We start from the raw sequence: 21,122 nt of genomic DNA on the forward strand, positions 1-21,122 counted from the left end.
TTGAGCCGCTGGCCATGGCATTGAGGGAGTCCAGGAACTGGAGGGGATTGGTTCAGGGGGGAGAGGAACACCGGGTGTCGCTGTATGCCGATGACCTGTTATTGTATGTTGCGGACCCAGTGGAGGGGATGGCGGAGGTCATGCGGATCCTGAGGGAGTTTGGGGACTTTTTGGGGTATAAACCTAACGTGGGAAGAGTGAGCTCTTTGTGGTGCACCCAGGAGAGCAGGGAAGGGGGATAGACGAGCTTCCGCTGAAGAGGGCGGAAAGGAGCTTTCGGTACCTGGGGATCCGGGTAGCTCGGTGTTGGGGGGCCCTGCACAAGCTCAATTTGACACGGATGGTGAAGCAGATGGAGGAGGATTTTAAAAGATGGAATATGTTGCCACTCCCCCTGGCGGGTAGGGTGCTGTCAGTGAAAATGACGGTCCTTCCGAGGTTTCTCTTTGTATTTCAGTGCCTTCCAATTCTGATCCCCAAGGCCTTTTTTTAAACGGGTAAGCAGAAGCATCATGGGATTCGTGTGGGCGAATAAGACCCCGTGGGTAAAAAGGGTTTTCCTGGAGCGTAGCAGGGACAGAGGAGGGCTGGCGTTGCCGAATCTATGTGGCTACTACTGGGTAGCCAATGTGGCGATGATCCGTAAGTGGGTAATGGAAGGGGAGGGGGCAGCGTGGAAGAGGCTAGAGATGGCGTCCTGTGTGGGCACGAGTCTGAGGGCGCTGGTGATGGCACCATTGCCGCTCCCGCCGACAAGGTACACCATGAGTCCGGTGGTGGCGGCGACTCTGACGATTTGGGGGCAGTGGAGGCATCATAGGGGTGAGGTGGGGGCCTCGGTTTGGTCCCCAATTCGAGAGAACCATCGGTTCGTCCCGGGAAGGATGGATGGGGGGTTTCTGAGCTGGCATCGGGCAGGGATTAAAAGAATGGGGGACCTGTTCATTGATGGGACGTTTGCGAGCCTAGGGGCGCTGGAGGAGAAATTTGGCCAACCCCAGGAAACGCTTTCAGGTATATGCAGGTGAGGGCGTTTGTGAAACAACAGGTGAGGGAATACCCGCTGCTTCCGGCACGTGGGCTTCAGGACAGGGTGATCGCGGGGGTATAGGTTGGAGAAGGCAAGGTCTTGGCGATTTACCAGGAGCTGCAAGAAGAGGAGCCCACCTCGGTGGAGGAGCTAAAGGGCAAATGGGAGGAGAAGCTCGGGGAGGGGATAGATGAGGGTCTGTGGACTGATGCCCTGAATAAGGTTAATTCTTCCTCCTCTTGCGTAAGGCTCAGCCTGATACAGTTTAAAGTTGTTCACAGAGCGCATATGACAGGGGCAAGGTTGAGTAGGTTCTTTGGGGTGGAGGACAGATGTGTAAGGTGCTCGGGGAGCCCAGCAAATCACGCCCATATGTTCTGGACGTGCCGGGCGCTGGATGGGTTTTGGAGGGGCTTTGCAAGGACTATTTCGAAGCTGGTGAACGCCCGGGTCAAGCCGAGCTGGGGGGTAGCAGTATTTGGGGTATCGGACGAGCAGGGAGTGCAGGAGGCGAAAGAGGCAGGTATTCTGGCCTTTGCGTCCCTGGTAGCCCGGCGGAGGATTTTGTTACTGTGGAAGGATACGAAGCCCCCTAGCGTGGAAGCCTGGATTAATGACATGGCAGGGTTCATCAAGCTGGAGAGGATAAAGTTTGCCTTGCAAGGATCTGTGCAAGGGTTCTCCAGGTGGTGGCAACCGTTCGTAGATTTTCTCGCGGAGCGTTAGGAGGTCAACAGCAGCAGCAACCCGGGGGGGGTTCTTCTGGGGTGGCGTTTGGGTTAGGGTGGGGTGTTTCTCTATTTGTGTTTTTATTGTTATATGGGGGGTTATTGTAGTTTGGGGAAATTCTATGTATAATTCTTGCGGGTGGTGTTCTTATGTTCTTGTTTGTTTTTTCTGTGGGGGAGGGGTTTGTTGAAAATCTGTTGAAGATTTTTTTTTTTTTTTTTTAAACAGTTACAGCTCAGTAGAGTGTGCAAACTCAATTTAATTTAATCGTTATTCAATAACTCAGTTTTGCTTCAAGTTAAAGATTGGTGGTTTCTTGATCATCACACCATCAGACCATTCTGGATCACGAGGCAAAAAATAACGACATATTACCACAAAGTGTAATATCACAGCAATTTCAGTTTACATTCAAAATAAATTAAAAAGGACAAGAAGCTGGCAGTTTCACAGAGAGCCATCTTAAAGAAGCTTCAACACAGACAAATAGACAGAGAAAGGCATCTACTAAGCTCACCTGTTGTGCAATCTCTGGCAATTTGACCTGAAAGCCTTCACAGCTGCAAAGACAATTCTACACCCTCAAGACCTTCACTTCAGACAACACCAGCTCTCAACTTGAAAACATATCAGACCCGCACTGAATATGGAATAATCTTGATTTACATTTGTAAGTATTGTTTTATCTTTATTTGTGACTAATCTTTGTTTGGTATGTGTTAATAAGTTTTATCTTTTAAATAACTTCCAGAACAATAGAGTATAAACTAACCTTTTTACTTATAAGGGAAAGGCTTTGTGCTGGTTTTTAAAAAAAAATTATTTCCCCAAAAATGCATTATTCACAGACAACATTGGGGAATAACCTTTAAAACATCCGTGACATTTGGGATGGTGTCTGCATTCTTTACCGCAAAGTCAGATGCAAAATATCTATTCTATTAATTTCCTTATTTTCCATTCCCCAACTCATTCTCTAGAGGACCAAATGCCTACTTGTTCTTTTCCATTTTGAATACCTATAGAAACTCTTACTGTCTGAACAGAACAGAATCCCTACACTGCAGGAGGCTATTCGGACAATTGAGTCTGCCCCAACCCATGCCCACTCTCCTATCTACCCCGCCCTATCCCTGCAACCCCATAACTTAATCTGCACATCCCTGGACATTAAGAGGCAATTTATCACGGCTAATCCCACCTAACCGGCACATCTTTGGACTGTGGGAGGAAACTGGAGCACCTAGTGGAAACCCATGCAGACACAGGGAGAATGTACAAAGTCCACACAGTCACCCAAGGCTGGAATTGAACCTGGGTCCCTGGTGCTATGAGGCAGTAGTGCTAACCACTGTGCTACCGTGTATATTTCTAGCTACTTTTCTCTCATCTTCTAATTTCTCCTTCCTTACCATTTGTTTAACCATTCTTTGCTGTCCTTTATATTCTGTCCAATCGTTTACCGACCACTAATCCGCACACAATTTAACATCTTTTATTTCAATTTAATACTATCTTTAACCTCCTTAGCGGGCCACAGCTGGTGCATTCTTCCCCTAAACTATTTCTTTCTCACTGGAATGTATCCTTGCTGAATATTATGAAATACCTCCTTAAATGCCTGCCACAGTATCTTTACTGAGTAGCCCTTATATAATTTCCCAGTTCACTTTAGCCAGCTATTTCCTTGCCCTCATTATTGACCTTATTTAAGTTTAAAATAAAGTATTTTCTCCCTCAAACCGAATGCAAAATTCAACCAGGTTATGATCACTGCTACTTTACTATGAGATCATTAATTAATCAACCTTGTTGCGCATTACCAGATCTGGAATTGCCTGCTCTCTGGTTGGCTGTGGTAAATGCTGCTCCAAGAAACGGTCCTGAAAACATGCTGTGAACTCCCTCATCCTCCAAGCTCTCCTTGCCAATCTGATTCATCCACTCTCTATGGAGATAGAGATCACCCATGATCATCACGATGCCTTAATCACAAACCCCCAATATTTCTAGCAATAAACTCTCAAAAGCCACAGCACGGTTTCTTTTATAGGGCCTATAAGCTACTCCCACTAGTGACTTCCTACCTTTACTATTTCTCGTTTCTACCCAAACTGATTCTATGAGCGTGATCGAACGGCATCATCGCGCCCCACTCGGTGACATAACGAGGCCATTAAATTTTGCACGAGGCCTCTCATGAGATTTGCAACTCTCGGAATGTGATCTGGATCCCTCACTGGACAGGATCCAGATTTACATATTTAAGTGAGTAGTAAGGGTCTTGATGCTCCCGAGGCCCGGGATCAAATGCCCGCTCCTGGGACATGGGAGGGTTTGGCGTCATTTTGCACAAATGTGGACCAGGTGTAACAGCACCTGGAGAGGTCTCCTGGGCCATCAGAGGTGCCCAGATGGTCAGGCTCTGGGCTGGGTGGTACCCTGCCAATCCCGCTGCCACCCAAGCATCTTGACCCTGCCATCTTGACACCTTGGCACTGCCAGGCTGGTGAGGCACTGCCAGGGTGCCTGGCTGGCAGTGCCTGGGTGTCAACTTGCCTGTGCCATGGATCGAACCCCAGGGTGTCCTGCCCTTATGAGATGGGGCTCGAGGACCCCCCAACAGTTATGTTGGAGCATTGGAGGGGTCTGCAGCCATGACTCAGTTAACAGCCAGATCATTCATATTTACTTATATTCGGCTTCAAAATTGAACCGTTTTCTTGTGAATGTGACAGGCACTTGGATACAGAGCCTTTAGTTCTGTCATTTTTACTATATACGCATCCTCTAGCCTTATCTGCTGGCTGACTCTTAAGTTTGTACACTCAGTCCCTTCCTGTCAGCATCATTTCCTTTATTCCCTTGCTCTCTTACCTTTCTTCTCTAAATTTATCTCAACTTCCCACACTTGACTACCAAAATTTTTATCATGAAACAGAACCATTACAATAATAAATGGAAACATATAAGACATAAAAACATCCTTTGAGTTTGTTTTAGTATGTCTGTGCCGATTGCTCATTAATAATCATTTTTTGTGGTTTAATTCATCAGTATAATAAGAATATTTCTCAGAGTTCCTTCTGTACTCTTGGGAGGTCAAAAGGGTTCTGCAGCTGTAAAAGTTTGGGAATCCCTGAAGTACAGTAAAGTCAGATTCTAAAGGGAATCTTCATAAGCACAGTCCAAAATGTTGCACTGTGGCCAGAGCTTAGAACAGCAGTTCCCAAACTGTGGTTTCTGACCCTACTTGGCATCACAGAGCAGCAAATGGGCTTGCAAGCTTTCCCGCTTCCGAGAATGTGCCCCACACTGACACTTTCCTGTTCATCTCTCGGTTTCTCTCCCTCTCTTTTTCCAAGCCATGGGCTTCCTTATTCACTGAGTCTTGAATGCCAGCCTCATTCAAGAATCCTGCTGTGATCCTTCCGCTGTTGAGCTTCGACTTGTCTGAGCCCAACTCCATCATCCTGATGCTGCTGAACGTGCTGAGCTTCAACATCAGCCACCTCAAGACACTCAATTTACAGTTTCATTGATCCCTGGCCAAGGTCCATGAAGTGGAATGGCTCAGGTAGAATAATGGACAGGTGAGTACATAAATATTTTTACAAAGTACTTAAAAAACATTGATTTTCAAAGTTACATTTTCTGATCTTTACCATGCAAAATTTATAATTATGCAATGAATGTTACTCTGTTGCTTTATGTTTGTTCACGACTGAGTTGCATTAATTTTATTTGTTTGTCTGTGGGGAGTTTGAGCATTCTCTCCATGTTTGTGTGGGTCTCCTCCGGGTGCTGCAATTTCCTCCCACAGTGCAGGTTAGGTTGACTTTCAAGTGTTAAAATGGAGTTGTATTGGAAAATTATTTAGGAACACTGGGCGCGAACTAACAAAAAGAAGAGTCCATTCTGGATGGGATTGACGGAGTTGTTCCTAGCGCTTGTAGAGGCGGGAATGACCCCGCTATATAATGGCATTGGGTTTTCTTTGGGCCTCAGCAGGGACACCCCGCAACGGCTGCACTCAGTCTCATTTCTTTCATTGAAGAGCTCCGCTCGTCAGTGCAGGAAGAGATCCGGGCACCACTGTTCTCTCGACACTCCGACATGACCCCCTCAATGCCTCAACTCATCTGTTGGGGAGTACTAGGGTCCGTCCGCAACCCAGCAGGGCACCCCCTAACTCGATCCCTAGCATAGGCAAAATATCACCTAGGTACTTTGGCACTGTCAGGATGCCAGGCTGGCAGTGCCAAGGTGCCCAGGTAGCATCAATAGTGCCAGAATAACATGCTGCCAGAGGCCAACCACCCATGGCCTCTGATCGCTTTGGAGACCTCTCCCAAGTGCCGTTCCACCTAGTCCCCATTTGTGGGGACCAGTGTTAAAACAGCACCATGCTAGAGTCTCCTCAGCAAGGTCAGTAGGTCCAGGGTGCCTGTTAGATCTGGAATCAGCATAGGTAAAACTATGCAAGTCTGGAATCTGCCCATTGTTGGAGGGATCTAGATAACAATGTCTCATCAGGGAATTCCAGGTGACACCTCTCGCGGGATCTACTGGTGTGTCCTGTCCAGATTCCGACAGAACGTGGCCAGTAAATCGCACCCACTGGCTTAGAACTACGGAAAATACGGAGGCTGGGGATTGAGGGTGATTTAGAGATGTGGATCAGAAATTGGCTAGCTGAAAGAAGACAGAGGGTGGTGGTTGATGGGAAATGTTCAGAATGGAGTTCTGTCACAAGTGGAGTACCACAAGGATCTGTTCTGGGGCTGTTGCTGTTTGTCATTTTTATCAATGACCTAGAGGAAGGCGCAGAAGGGTGGGTGAGTAAATTTGCAGACGATACTAAAGTCGGTGGTGTTGTCGATAGTGTGGAAGGAAGTAGCAGGTTATAGAGGGATATAGATAAGCTGCAGTGCTGGGCTGAGAGGTGGCAAATGGAGTTTAATGTAGAGAAGTGTGAGGTGATTCACTTTGGAAGGAATAACAGGAATGTAGAATATTTGGCTAATGGAAAAGTTCTTGAAAGTGTGGATGAGCAGAGAGATCTAGGTGTCCATGTACATAGATCCCTGAAAGTTGCCACCCAGGTTGATAGGGTGGTGAAGGCGGCCTATGGAGTGTTGGCCTTTATTGGTAGAGGGATTGAGTTCCGGAGTCAGGAGGTCATGTTGCAGCTGTACAGAACTCTGGTACGGCCGCATTTGGAGTATTGCGTACAGTTCTGGTCACCGCATGATAGGAAGGACGTGGAGGCTTTGGAACGGGTGCAGAGGAGATTTACCAGGATGTTGCCTGGTATGGAGGGAAAATCTTATGAGGAAAGGCTGATGGACTTGAGGTTGTTTTCGTTAGAGAGGTGGTTAAGAGGAGACTTAATAGAGGCATACAAAATGATCAGAGGGTTAGATAGGGTGGACAGTGAGAGCCTTCTCCCGCGGATGGAAATGGCTAGCACGAGGGGACATAGCCTTAAACTGAGGGGTAATAGATATAGGACAGAGGTCAGGGGTAGGTTCTTTACGCAAAGAGTAGTGAGGCCGTGGAATGCCCTACCTGCTACAGTAGTGAACTTGCCAACATTGAGGGCATTTAAAAGTTTATTGGATAAACATATGGATGATAATGGTATAGTGTAGGTTAGATGGCTTTTGTTTCGGTGCAACATCGTGGGCCGAAGGGCCTGTACTGCGCTGTATTGTTCTATGTTCTATGTTCTATGTACGTATTGGTAGTTGGTGAGCAGAGAAATGTTATCCAAATCTGTGGCAATAAGCAGTGTTTGTGGACAGCAGGTGTGGATCATGGGGAAGGATTTTTAAACAGTAATCTACCAATCTCCTGACGTGCAGGAAGAGGCTAGATGAAGTCGTCATATGTGGCAGGATAAAATGTGGAGGACAAGTGGCAACCATACTTCATTCCCCATTCTGCCTTGTTTTTAAACTGAAAAATAGAAAATCTTGCATCAATTTGAGAAACACAGAAATAGATTTGGTTAGGGCATAGGAGCTTTTCCTAAAATCTAAATAGAAAATGCATGCAACATCCAACAGGTCTCATGGCGCTGAGGACCCGTTCGATCCAGGCCCGCCCGGGTTACTGTCTGTGTGGAGTTTGCACATTCTGCCCGTGTCTGCATGGGTCTCATTCCCTCAACCCAAAGATATAGCTGAAATTAGGCAAAACAAATTTGTCACGGGCACCGTTAGTGACTCGAACACCAAACATTTGCAGCCAACTTGACGACATTAAAAAAGCAGCCCTGCTTCAGGGAATGTGAAATCTGGCCACAAGACAAATGCCGCTTTTCACCGGAGGCATTGATTCTCAATCACAGGAAGGTTTAACAAGTTGATTACAGCTGAACTAATTTGTTGCGCTATATGATGCACTGAGAAAAAGGTGCAAAGTGAGCACAAGCATTACATGCATGTAATGTAACCTGTAACAATGTTTACATTGCCTGGGCCAAATGAAAAACACAGACAGACTTTGCAGACAGGCACGAAAAGCAAATATCAACTGGTTCAGAGACATTGTAAAGCTGTTCTATAGGGAAATAACCAACCTTTGTTTAATCATTCAAAATTCATGTTGAACAAATTACTTCTCAAAAGGGTTGCAGTTTGATTTCTAAAAATGGCACAGGCAGCTTTGTTCTTCTTCAATCCATTGTCGAAAAAGAATAATAAGCAAGCTATGCAGCCGCACACTCCAAATCCCAACATGGCCAAAATGATCAGAAAATAAACAATAACATTGTTTTACATGAGACTGATGTTTTGAGTAGGAATCATCACTGAGGAAAGATTGCAACTATGGGTATACTTACAGAGAGGAGGGCTGCCACCCTTTTGCTGACCTATGTAAATAGATAAGAAAATATGAAATCTAAATCTTTGGTAACCAGGGAGTCCGATTTCCCAATTCGGGTAGAATGAATGCTTGGAAACCCAAATGTAAAACTTAGCTTTGTGTTCACATAAAATTCCAGCAATTGCAAGGTTCTAAGTAGAGCTGCTCCATTGCTGGCGCTCATTGCTTCACAGCCAGTCTGCTCAGTTTGGCTCACACCACACGTGCCAACATGTGCACTGTTGTATAGGTTTACTATTTATACATTAGATGGATCACACTGCTACAGGGTGTACAACACAGCTGTGTACACTGCATCCGTTCATGGCTGCTAAACTACACACAGTCTACATGAAGCAGCTGGAATGATTCTACCAAATGAATCTAGCATCAGTTCGAACATGAAGCATCCAGATAGACAGACGAGCACCTAGGTCCTAAAGCACACTGACTAGCGCATCAATCATGGTTTTACAGGCCTATCTCTGCTTAGCTAGACTGACCTAAACGATTAAATCAGAGAATGCATTTCGAAAATGAAATGAAATGAAATGAAATGAAAATCGCTTATTGTCACAAGTAGGCTTCAAATCTTCATTTACTGTGAAAAGCCCCTAGTCGCCACATTCCGACACCTGTTCAGGGAGGCTGGAATGGGAATTGAACGTGCTGCTGGCCTGGCTTGGTCTGCTTTAAAAGCCAGCTATTTATCCCTGTGCTAAACCAGCCCCAGTTCCAGATTTCCCTGGCACTGCAGCATTATTACTCTTACTAGCTATAGTTGAAAGGCATTGGGCGCGATTCTCCACTCCCACGCCGGTTGGGAGAATCGCCTGGGCCGCCGAAATTTCCGGGGACGCCGGTCCGACGCCCTCCCGCGATTCTCCCAAGCAGCGGGAACGGCCCGATCGAGTTTCGCGGGCGGAGAATCGCCGGAGACACCGAAAATGGCGATTCTCCGGCACCCCCGCTATTCTGAGGCCCGGATGGGCCGAGCGGCCAGGCCAAAACGGCGGGTTCCCCCCGGCGCCGTCCACACCTGGTCGCTGCAGTCGTGGGTGGTGCGTGAACGCTGGGGGGGCGGCCTGTGGGGGGGTGGGGGAGGGGGGATCTTGCACCGGGCTTCACCGGGAATGTGGGGTGGCCCTCGATCGGTGCCCACCGATCGCGCATGCGCGGATGACGTCCGTTATGCGGCGCCGGCCGCGTCATCTATGCGGCGCCGCTTTTACGCGGGCGACAAGGCCTGGCGCGGGTAGATGACGCGGCCCCGATACTGGCCCACTGTCAGGGCCTGAATCGGTCGGGACCGGGGCCGTTCCGCGCCGTCGTGAACCTCGACGGCGTTCAAGACGGCGCGGCACTTCGGCGTGGGAGTGGAGAATCCCGCCCATAGTTTACCTACATCTCATTTGAAAGCTACTCGCAATGAAGTTCAAACTGTGATCCTTCAAGAACTAGCTTGCAGCAACAAATGAATCAGCGCAGCCCACCAAGAAATTCAGTGTTGTGGCAACTCGAAACAAATGACTAAATGGTGATCTATCACATTTTCAAATTAGAAGGGTAACAATCGGAGTTAAATACTCCATTCCCATCTCAGAATCACAGATGACACAGCTTTTTTCTCCTAGCGTCATTTTCCCGGTTTCTGCCATGTACACTGCACATGCTTTATAAAATCTTTCACAAGATATGGACGTTAGATCAGCATTTATTGCTCATTCCTAATTGTCCCTGAGAAGATGGCAGTGAGCTACTTTCTTAGACCCCTACAATCCATGTGTTGTAGTAACACCCACAGTTGGCGGGGGGGGTTCTCCAGGACTTTGACCCGGTGACCATGAAGGAACAGCGATATAGTTCGAACTGTGGCTTGGTGGACAATTTGCAATGGTGGTGTCCCTATACATCTCTTGGCTAATCTAGGTGATAGGGGTCACGGATTTGGATGGTGCAGTCTAAGGAGCCTTGGTGAGTTGCTGCAGTGCATCTGCTGCCACCATATATTGATGCTGGAGGGAATGAACACTTTAAGGTAGATGGTGTGGTACAGAAAACAGGCTGAGAAGATACACAGAGCCAGGAACAGAAACTGTCCTGAGGCCCTGGCTGGAATCGATTCTGTCCATCTGCAAGCGCACTCAAGTCAAGGCATAAACATGTCATTGCTGCCACAGACTTTGTGATTACACACTCCAAAGAAGAAGACCATGCTATGAATATGTAAGAAACTACCAGACACAGGTGATCAACTTTGCAGCAGGATGAAGGACAGACAAAATAAGCCATCAGACTCCATAATGAGCTGATGGCTGGTCAGCTGATGGTCTTTCAGAGGACAATGGGCCTTGATTGAATCACCATGGATAAAAAGGAATATCCTGTCTTTCCCATTAACAAGATGGGGTCTGGATGGGATAATGGCCAGTGGTGGGCGTATACCGATGACTCAACGCTAGCATATGAGTATAAATAAAGGGACAGATCTTCAGCAAAAACCTGGGAGTCAGGCACAACCATTGCAAGAAGAAATCACCTGGGTTTTGAACCCAGAGAAGACATCCATATCGAGTGATCGTAGCCTGGCCAGCCTCCTTCACTAAGTGCGAGTCAAACCCAAAGCTCAGCTGTGAGTCTGAGTCATATTTTGATGAGTTAAAGCGTGAACCTGTTTTGTCCTTTGTTCATCTCACAAATAAGGTCACCTGGGTAAAACTTATCAGTAAGTAAACAAGCCAAAAGTATCTGTGGTTTTGAAGGTACAACAATGGGGCACCAATCAAGTGGGATGCTTTGTTTGCTGACTTCGGGGAGTAACATGGGGGGAGTAATTACGCTAGCGGGGGATCTAGCGGGGGGGGTGGGAGGGGGGAATTACTGGGTTGCTGCTGCTGGGGAGAGGGGGGAGCTGGTATGGGAGGGGGATGGGCGGGGTGGCACCGCCTGGGGGAGATACAGCTGCGTGGGAACCGGGTGAGGAGCTGGAAAAAGGGGATGGCTAATGACAGGGGGGGGGGGGGGGGGGGGGGGGGGGGGGGGGGGGGGGGGGGGGGGGTAGGAAGCCCCCCAACCAGGCTAATCACGTGGAACGTGAGAGGACTGAACGGGCCGATAAAGAGGGCACGGGTACTCGCACACCTTAAGAAACTTAAGACAGATGTGGTTATGTTACAGGAAACGCACCTGAAACTGATAGACCAGGTTAGGCTACGCAAAGGATGGGTGGGGCAGGTGTTCCATTCGGGGCTAGATGCGAAAAACAGGGGGGTGGCTATATTAGTGGGGAAGCGGGTAATGTTCGAGGCAAAGACTATAGTGGCGGATAACGGGGGCAGATACGTGATGGTGAGTGGCAAACTACAGGGGGAGACGGTGGATTTGGTAAACGTATATGCCCCGAACTGGGATGATGCCAATTTTATGAGGCGGATGCTAGGACGCATTCCAGACCTAAGATGGGAAAGCTGATAATGGGGGGAGATTTTAATACGGTGTTGGAACCAGGGCTGGATAGGTCGAAGTCCAGGACTGGAAGGAGGCCGGCAGCAGCCAAGGTACTTAAAGATTTTATGGAGCAGATGGGAGGTGTAGACCCGTGGAGATTTAGCAGACCTAAGTAAGGAGTTCTCGTTTTTCTCCTATGTCCATAAAGTCTACTCGCGAATAGACTTTTTTGTGCTGGGAAGGGCGTTGATCCCGAAGGTGAGGGGAACGGAGTATACGGCTATAGCCATTTCGGATCACGCTCCACACTGGGTAGACTTGGAGATAGGGGAGGAAACAGGAGGGCGCCCACCCTGGAGAATGGACATGGGACTAATGGCAGATGAGGGGGTGTGTCTAAGGGTGAGGGGGTGCATTGAAAAGTACTTGGCACTCAATGATAATGGGGAGGTCCAGGTGGGAGTGGTCTGGGAGGCGTTGAAGGCGGTGGTTAGAGGGGAGCTGATATCAATAAGGGCACATAAAGGGAAGCAGGAGAGTAAGGAACGGGAGCGGTTGCTGCAAGAACTTTTGAGGGTGGACAGACAATATGCGGAAGCACCGGAGGAGGGACTGTACAGGGAAAGGCAAAGGCTACATGTAGAATTTGACTTGCTGACTACGGGCACTGCAGAGGCACAATGGAGGAAGGCACAGGGTGTACAGTACGAATATGGGGAGAAGGCGAGCAGGTTGCTGGCACACCAATTGAGGAAAAGGGGAGCAGCGAGGGAAATAGGGGGAGTGAGGGATGAGGAAGGAGAGATGGAGTGGGGAGCGGAGAGAGTGAATGGAGTGTTCAAGACATTTTATAAAAAATTATATGAAGCTCAACCCCCGGATGGGAGGGAGAGAATGATGGGCTTCTTGGATCGGCTGGAATTTCCCAAGGTGGAAGAGCAGGAAAGGGTGGGACTGGGAGCACAGATCGAGGGAGAAGAAGTGGTGAAAGGAATTAGGAGCATGCAGTCGGGAAAGGCCCCAGGACCGGATGGATTCCCAGTCGAATTCTATAGAAAATATGTGGACTTGCTCGCCCCGGTATTGACGAGGACCTTTAATGAGGCAAAGGAAAGGGGACAACTGCCCCCGACTATGTCTGAAGCAACGATATCGCTTCTCTTAAAGAAGGAAAAGGACCCGCTACAATGCGGGTCCTATAGACCTATTTCCCTCCTAAATGTAGATGCCAAGATCCTGGCCAAGGTAATGGCAATGAGAATTGAGGAATGTGTCCCGGGGGTGGTCCACGAGGACCAAACTGGGTTTGTGAAGGGGAGACAGCTGAACACGAATATACGGAGGCTGTTAGGGGTAATGATTCCCCCACCAGAGGGGGAAACGGAGATAGGAGTGGCGATGGATGCCGAGAAAGCATTTGATAGAGTGGAGTGGGATTATTTGTGGGAGGTGTTGAGGAGATTTGGTTTTGGAGAGGGGTATGTTAGATGGGTGCAGCTGTTGTATAGGGCCCCGATGGCGAGCGTGGCCACGAATGGACGGGGATCTGCATATTTTCGGCTCCATAGAGGGACAAGGCAGGGATGCCCTCTGTCCCCATTATTGTTTGCACTGGCGATTGAGCCCCTGGCGATAGCGTTGAGAGGTTCCAAGAAGTGGAAGGGAGTACTGAGAGGAGGAGAAGAGCACCGGGTATCTTTGTATGCGGACGATTTGCTACTATACGTGGCAGACCCGGCAGAGGGGATGCCAGAAATAATGCGGATACTTGGGGAGTTTGGGGATTTTTCAGGGTATAAATTGAACATGGGGAAAAGTGAGTTGTTTGTGGTGCATCCAGGGGAGCAGAGTAGAGAAATAGAGGACCTACCGTTGAGGAAGGTAACAAGGGACTTTCGTTACCTGGGGATCCAGATAGCCAAGAATTGGGGCACATTGCATAGGTTAAATTTAACGCGGTTGGTGGAACAAATGGAGGAGGATTTCAAGAGATGGGATATGGTATCCCTGTCACTGGCAGGGAGGGTGCAGGCGGTTAAGATGGTGGTCCTCCCGAGATTCCTCTTTGTGTTTCAGTGCCTCCCGGTGGTGATCACAAAGGCTTTTTTTAAAAGGATTGAAAAGAGCATCATGGGTTTTGTGTGGGCCGAGAAGACCCGAGAGTGAGGAAAGGATTCTTACAGCGTAGCAGGGATAGGGGGGGGCTGGCACTACCGAGCCTAAGTGAGTATTATTGGGCCGCTAATATTTCAATGGTGAGTAAGTGGATGGGAGAGGAGGAGGGAGCGGCGTGGAAGAGATTAGAGAGGGCGTCCTGTAGGGGGACTAGCCTACAGGCTATGGTGACAGCCCCATTGCCGTTCTCACCGAGGAACTACACCACAAGCCCGGTGGTGGTGGCTACACTGAAGATTTGGGGACAGTGGAGACGGCATAGGGAAAGACTGGAGCCTTGGGGGGGTCCCCGATAAGAAACAACCATAGGTTTGCCCCGGGGGGAATGGATGGGGGATATGGAATGTGGCAAAGAGCAGGAATAACGCAACTGAAAGATCTGTTTGTGGATGGGAAGTTCGCGAGTCTGGGAGCGCTGACCGAGAAATATGGGTTGCCCCAAGGGAATGCATTCAGGTATATGCAACTGAGGGCTTTTGCGAGGCAACAGGTGAGGGAATTCCCGCAGCTCCCGACACAAGAGGTGCAGGACAGAGTGATCTCAAAGACATGGGTGGGGGATGGTAAGGTGTCAGATATATATATAGGGAAATGAGGGACGAAGGGGAGACTATGGTAGATGAACTAAAAGGGAAATGGGAAGAAGAGCTGGGGGAGGAGATCGAGGAGGGGCTGTGGGCAGATGCCCTAAGCAGGGTAAACTCGTCGTCCTCATGTGCCAGGCTAAGCCTGATTCAGTTTAAGGTATTACACAGGGCGCATATGACTGGAGCACGGCTCAGTAAATTTTTTGGGGTGGAGGATAGGTGTGCGAGGTGCTCGAGAAGCCCAGCGAATCATACCCATATGTTTTGGTCATGCCCGGCACTACAGGGGTTTTGGATGGGGGTGACAAAGGTGCTTTCAAAAGTAGTGGGGGTCCGGGTCGAACCAAGCTGGGGGTTGGCTATATTTGGGGTTGCACAAGAGTCGGGAGTGCAGGAGGCGAGAGAGGCTGATGTTTTGGCCTTTGCGTCCCTAGTAGCCCGGCGCAGGATATTGTTAATGTGGAAAGAAGCCAAGCCCCCGGGGGTGGAGACCTGGATAAATGACATGGCAGGGTTTATAAAGCTAGAGCGGATTAAGTTCGTTCTAAGGGGGTCGGCTCAAGGGTTCACCAGGCGGTGGCAACCGTTCGTCGAATACCTCGCGGAAAGATAGATGGAATGGAAAAAAGAAGGCAGCAGCAGCAGCCCAGGATCGGGGGGGGGGGGGGGGGGGAGGAACCAGAAGGACTCTCAGGGTTGTTAATATATACTGTATAATATGTATAGGTCGTTGCGACAGATAATTATATATTGGACTGTTAAATTATATTTTTGGAGTGTTACTTGTGATAAGGCAGTTGCCAATTAGGGTTCGTTTTCATTTAATTTATTATTTATTCATTTTTTGTTTATAAAATAGGTCATCGTTATTTGTGTTGTTATAATATTGTGTAAAGGATGCACAATGTACTGTGTTGGTTGACCAAAAATTTTCAATAAAATATTTATTAAAAAAAAGTGGGATGCTTTGTTCTGGGTGCTATTGAGCTTCAAATGGGGTTGCACTCATCCAAGCAAGTGAAGAATATTCTATCACGCTCCTGCAGATGGTGGACAAATATCTAAAGGATGGCAGCAGTGCCGTATTGTCTGGGAACACTGGTTCAAATCCGGCCATGCAGTTGGTGTCATTTGAATTCAACTAAGACAAAAATTCTGGAATTAAAAATAACCAGTCTCAGTAATGATGTCCATGAAACCATTGACAATTGTTGTAAAAACCCATCTGGTTCACTGATGCTGTGGGCCAAATGCAGGCAAATGGGATTAGGTAGGCAGGTCAGGTGTCTTTCATCCGTTGGTGCAGACTTGATGGGCCGAAGGGTCTCTTCTGCACTTTATTATTCTGTAATGTCCTTTAGGTAAGGAAATCGGTCATCCTTACCTGGCTTGATCTACATGATGTGGAGATGCCGGGGTTGGACTGGGATGGGCACAGTAAGATGTCTTGCAACACCAGGTTAAAGTCCAACAGGTTTGTTTCAAATCACCAGCATTCGGAGCGCAGCTCCTCCTGATGAAAGAGCTGCACTCTTGGGTAGCACAAGTGATTAGCACTGTGGCCTCACAGCGCCAAGGTCCCAGGCTCGATTCCCTGCTGGGTCACTGTCTGTGCGGAGTCTGCACATTCTCCCCGTGTCTGAGTGGGTTTCCTCCGGGTGCTCCGGTTTCCTCCCACAGTCCAAAGACATGCAGGTTAGGTGGATTGGCCATGATAAATTGCCCTTAATGACCATAAAAGGATAGGAGGGATTATTGTTAGTGGGATAGGGTGGAAGTGAGGACTTAAATGGGTCGGTGCAGACTCGATGGGCCGAATGGCCTCTTTCTACACTGTCTGTTCTATGTTCTATGTTCATGGTTTGACAGTCCCATTTGATTGACATCCCACCCAACTTCCGTTCCAAGTAACTCACCATCCTGACTGAACCATATTGAGGTTCCTTCATTGTCATTGGTTCCAAATCCTGGAACTCCCTTCCTAACAGCGTGAGTGTACCTACTCTGCATGGCCTGCAGCAGTTCAAGAAGATGGCTCACCATCACCTTCTCAAGGGCAATTAGAGATGGTCAATAAATGCTGGCCTAACCAGCGACAACCATACCCGATGAAATAATCTTTTATTAAAGAATTTGGGGGTCAGGAGGTAAGGTACTCACCACAGAAATCCTAATCTCTGACCTGCTCTTGTAGCCACTTATTTGAAGGACTGGTCAATTTCAGTTTCTGGTCAATGGTGTTGGGATTCAGCCATGGTAATATCATTGAATGTCATGGAGCAATGATTGGATACTATCTTGTTGGAGATGGTCATTGCCTGGCACTTGTGTTTCATGAATGTTACTTGTGCAGCACAAATATTACTAATAATAATAATTTTTATTATTGTCACTAGTAGGCCTACATTAACACCACAATGACTTTATTGCAAAAATCCCCTAGTTGCCACACTCCAGCGCCTGTTCACATACACCAAGGGAGAATTCAGAATGTCAAAATTACCTAACAGCACATCTTTCGAGACTCGTGGGAGGAAACCGGAGTGCCCAAAGGAAACCCACGGAGACACGGGGAGAATGTGCAGCCTCCGCATAGACAGTGACCCAAGAGGGAATCAAACCCGGTACCCTGGCGCTGTGAAGCAACAGTGCTAACCACTGTGCTACCGTGCCGCGTAATGTAATATCTGTAACAATTATGAAACCATAAAATATTTTCTTACACTTCAAAGGCCATAGACAAAGCCAGTGTCTATTATCTAATAGACCGTGCATTGCAACTGCAGCACTTTAAACTTAGTTGCTGAGGGACCAAGAACCAATGCAGTTTGGAGAGTACATGGGTGATGGATAAACTGCAGTTGGTATGGGTTAGGGTATGGACAGTGGAAGTTTTGATTGAAGTGTGAAATATTGGGAGACCAGCCAGAACAGCACTGGAATAGGCCAGTTTAGAGGGAAAATAAAATATGGGCGAGGGTTTCAGCAGCAGATTGTCTGAGGCAAGGACAAAGATAGACACCGTTCCGGAGGTAGAAGAAAGCAGGCTGAGTAATGTGGAGATGAGCTTAGGGGGGGGCATGAAATGACTTTGGGGGACACCAGGGATTATCCATCCAAAATGTAAACCATCACCAAAGTAATGATGCAATGAGCCCTGACAGCAGCAAAACAATAAAACTCATGGGGGTGGAGGTTTTCACCCCACCCCCACCACAGCTTGATTTCCAGTTGTAGAGGCGGCTCGCCAGTGGCATCTTCCTGCCCTTCCTTTCTCTCTTTCCCTTTCTCCTCTGATGAGTAGTTGGTCTTCCTGACTGTCCAACATTTCTCCTTCTTCTGAATACATGAAAGGAAAACCCTATTTAATGCATTGTGACAATGTCATGTGAATATCCAAAAGTGTGAGGAGGAGCAGGGTTGCATGGGCCACCAATGGGTCGGAAAGCAAGTGGATGGACAGGTGAAATAGGCCGCTTTGCCATCACTGGTGCAGCCACCTGCCCATCCATGCCATTGCCACGATTTTACAAACTAAGGGAAGGGGTCAAGTGGTTCGCCCACCTGTGGCCGAACCGAAGCCATTAAGTGGGCAATTACCCGTTTAACGACCTTATTTCACTGCCACTTGGAATCAACAGGTGGTGGGCAGCTTGAACCCCACCTGTTACCAGCCGGGTTTGACCCTGTGAGCTGCTGACCAGTGAAAGGGAGGAGGTGCCTCAGTCCTCGGTGACTGCCTCCCTTCCCTTCACAGTCGTTTGTCCTCCCTATGTGCACCCTCCACGCTGTCCAACACACTCCATCCATCATCAAATCCTTCTTTCAGCATTTGTGTCCGCACATCAAACATTGTAACTGAGTATTGTAGCAGAGTTATGCAATGTTTTCATTGATTATTTAAAAATGTACTTTGCACAAGGTCATGACTTATTGTGCGGAATCCAAGAAAGCTCTGATAAACCTGAAAATAGTAAAGAAAGATGACAACTCGAGGGATATTTCTGTGTACCAGAATATGTAATTCAAAGAACAAGAAGTGTTTGGCAGGTGAGTTGAAGATTGTAATTCCATTGAGTCCTTTTGATAATGTTGATGTGAGTTTTAAATTTGTCCTTGTGGTTACCACATCAAACATGTCATTTATTGCCTTATATTTCATCGTCATTCACATACAGTCACGATGGGAAAGAAGATGACAGCTTAAGTTCTTTGTCTCTTAACAAGTAATACAGTTTGTTATCATCTCTTCCAGTGACTTTGTGAGACCTGGCCACCAAATAGAATATCTTGTTCTGGCTATATTTTGTGATGCCCAAATGTCCTAAATACAAACATTGTTGTATGTCGAGCCTCAGAACGACTATGCTCTCTTCATAGATGCATAAACCATCAGCCACACCAAGGTGTTCTCTTTGTTCAGAGTACTGTCTGAGAATGGGTTTGTGCAGCATTTGAGCTGACTATCCTTTGTTACAGGTTTCGTACACCTCTGATTTCATTCAGTCAGCATATCAGAGTTGTCATCAACGCAAATGTTTCTACCTCTCCAATAAGAGCTAAATCATCTTGTTTGGGTCTTGCCACTAGGATACAGCTCCTGACCTCATTACAGCTTTGATTCAAATATTGACAAAAACAGCTGAGCACTAGAGGTGAGGAGAGAGTGACTGCCCTTGTAGCTACCTAAAATGGCTGATTCCCTATTAATTTGGCCAAAACCCGATATAAAATGGCTAACCGAAAAGGCTGATGGGAAAAGCAGCCAACAGGACACAAACAGACAGCTGCAGACAGAATAGCGTATTCGGCTCTGGGGAAGTCGGCCCAGATCGATACCTACGACTATTAGCAGCACATCAACACAGACATCTGCAGTTTAATTGGCTATCCCCGGGAACAATTGCAACATATTAGCAATTGAATGCCGGGCCAGACCTCTCGGCGCCTGCAGTGGCCGAAACAAAGACAGGTGAACGACCACCCCCCGATCGAGGAATCGCCCCATTATTGGAGCATATCGAACCCAGTGATTGGGAACAAGTCCAATCACTTGGGACTCAGGGTCAAGGGCCGCCCCGAGAGGCGGGAAGCCACTGGGCCCTATAAATTGAGGGGCCAAGTTCAGATCTCTCTCTCTCCCTTCTCTTCCTGCTCGCAACCTTCGCAAGAACCTTCGACAAAGAAACAAGTAAGCTTGACTCCAGCGATCGCTACCAGATAGAGACTCCTAGCCATCGACCTGTATCAGCCTTTGAATCCCGCAGGCTCAGACCAATTCAAAAGACCATTCGTTTCCCTGACCTGGTGGGCCATTCCCAAAGTTAAGTATTGGCCTGTAGTGGTAGGTGTTAGTCTAGAAGTAGGATTATTGTATAAGTATTTATTGCTGTATGTATAATAAATGATCGTTGTTTTAACTCTTACTAAGCGGTGTGCTGTATTATTAATCATAACTTGAGCTTGAACCACGTGGCGGTATCAGAAAGATACCTGGCGACTCGTGAGCAAAGGTGACAGAATTAGAGCTAATAAAACTAAGGCTAATAAGAGCAACACCCTTGACATCAAAGCAGAAATTGACCGAGTGTGGCATCAAGGAGCCCTTGCAAAACTAGAGTTAATGGGAATCAGGGAGAAAACACTCTGCTGATTTGAGTCATGCCTGGCATAAAGGAAGATGTTTGGAGTTATTGGAGGTGAATCAACTCAGTTCCAGAACATCACTGTAGAATTTCCTCAGGGTAGTGTCCTGGACCTGGCCATCTTCAGCTGCTTCATCAACGACCTTCCTTCCATTATTAAGGTCAGGAGAAGTGGGGGTGTTTGCTGATGAATGCACAATGTTCAGCATCATCGCAACACCTCAAATACTGAAGCAGTCCATGTCCAAATGCAGTAAGACCTGGAAAATATCCAGGCTGGGGCTGATGAGTGGCAAGTTACATTCACACCACAGAAGTGTCAGGGAATGGTCATCTCCAACAAGGGAAAATCTAACCATCAACCCCTATACATTCAATGCATTACCATCGCTGAATTCTCCACTATCAACATTCTGGGGGTTCCCATTGACCAGAAACTGAACTGTAGCCATATGAATACTGTGACTACAAGAGCAGGTTAAAGTCAAGTTTCACAACTCCACTCAATGTTAACCAAAACTGCGAAATAAATGGTCAACAGTGTGGCTAACTGCAGAATTTTCTGTATCTAATCACCGTAAGTTATGAGAATCTGTGTCCAATTTAACCCCAGTTGGAATATATTCCTGACTTCTC

General features: G+C 47.6%; 1 protein-coding gene and 1 long non-coding RNA gene across 10 annotated transcripts in view; one reads left to right on the forward strand and one right to left on the reverse strand.

The window, feature by feature from the left end:
• The window catches only part of LOC140429750 (adhesion G protein-coupled receptor L3-like), a 1,506,492-nt gene that overhangs the window by 1,193,276 nt on the left and 292,094 nt on the right, over window positions 1–21,122 (reverse strand). The gene's annotated exons all lie outside the window — the stretch shown is intronic.
• LOC140430073 (uncharacterized) overlaps window positions 2,121–21,122 on the forward strand; it is a 206,992-nt gene continuing 187,990 nt past the window's right edge. Inside the window, exon 1 of the long non-coding RNA XR_011949310.1 lies at window positions 2,121–2,429. This is a non-coding gene — a long non-coding RNA (uncharacterized lncRNA). The remainder of the gene's footprint in view (window positions 2,430–21,122) is intronic.

This window comes from Scyliorhinus torazame, chromosome 9 (genome assembly GCF_047496885.1).
Source record: "Scyliorhinus torazame isolate Kashiwa2021f chromosome 9, sScyTor2.1, whole genome shotgun sequence".
NCBI classification, from domain to species: domain Eukaryota; kingdom Metazoa; phylum Chordata; class Chondrichthyes; order Carcharhiniformes; family Scyliorhinidae; genus Scyliorhinus; species Scyliorhinus torazame.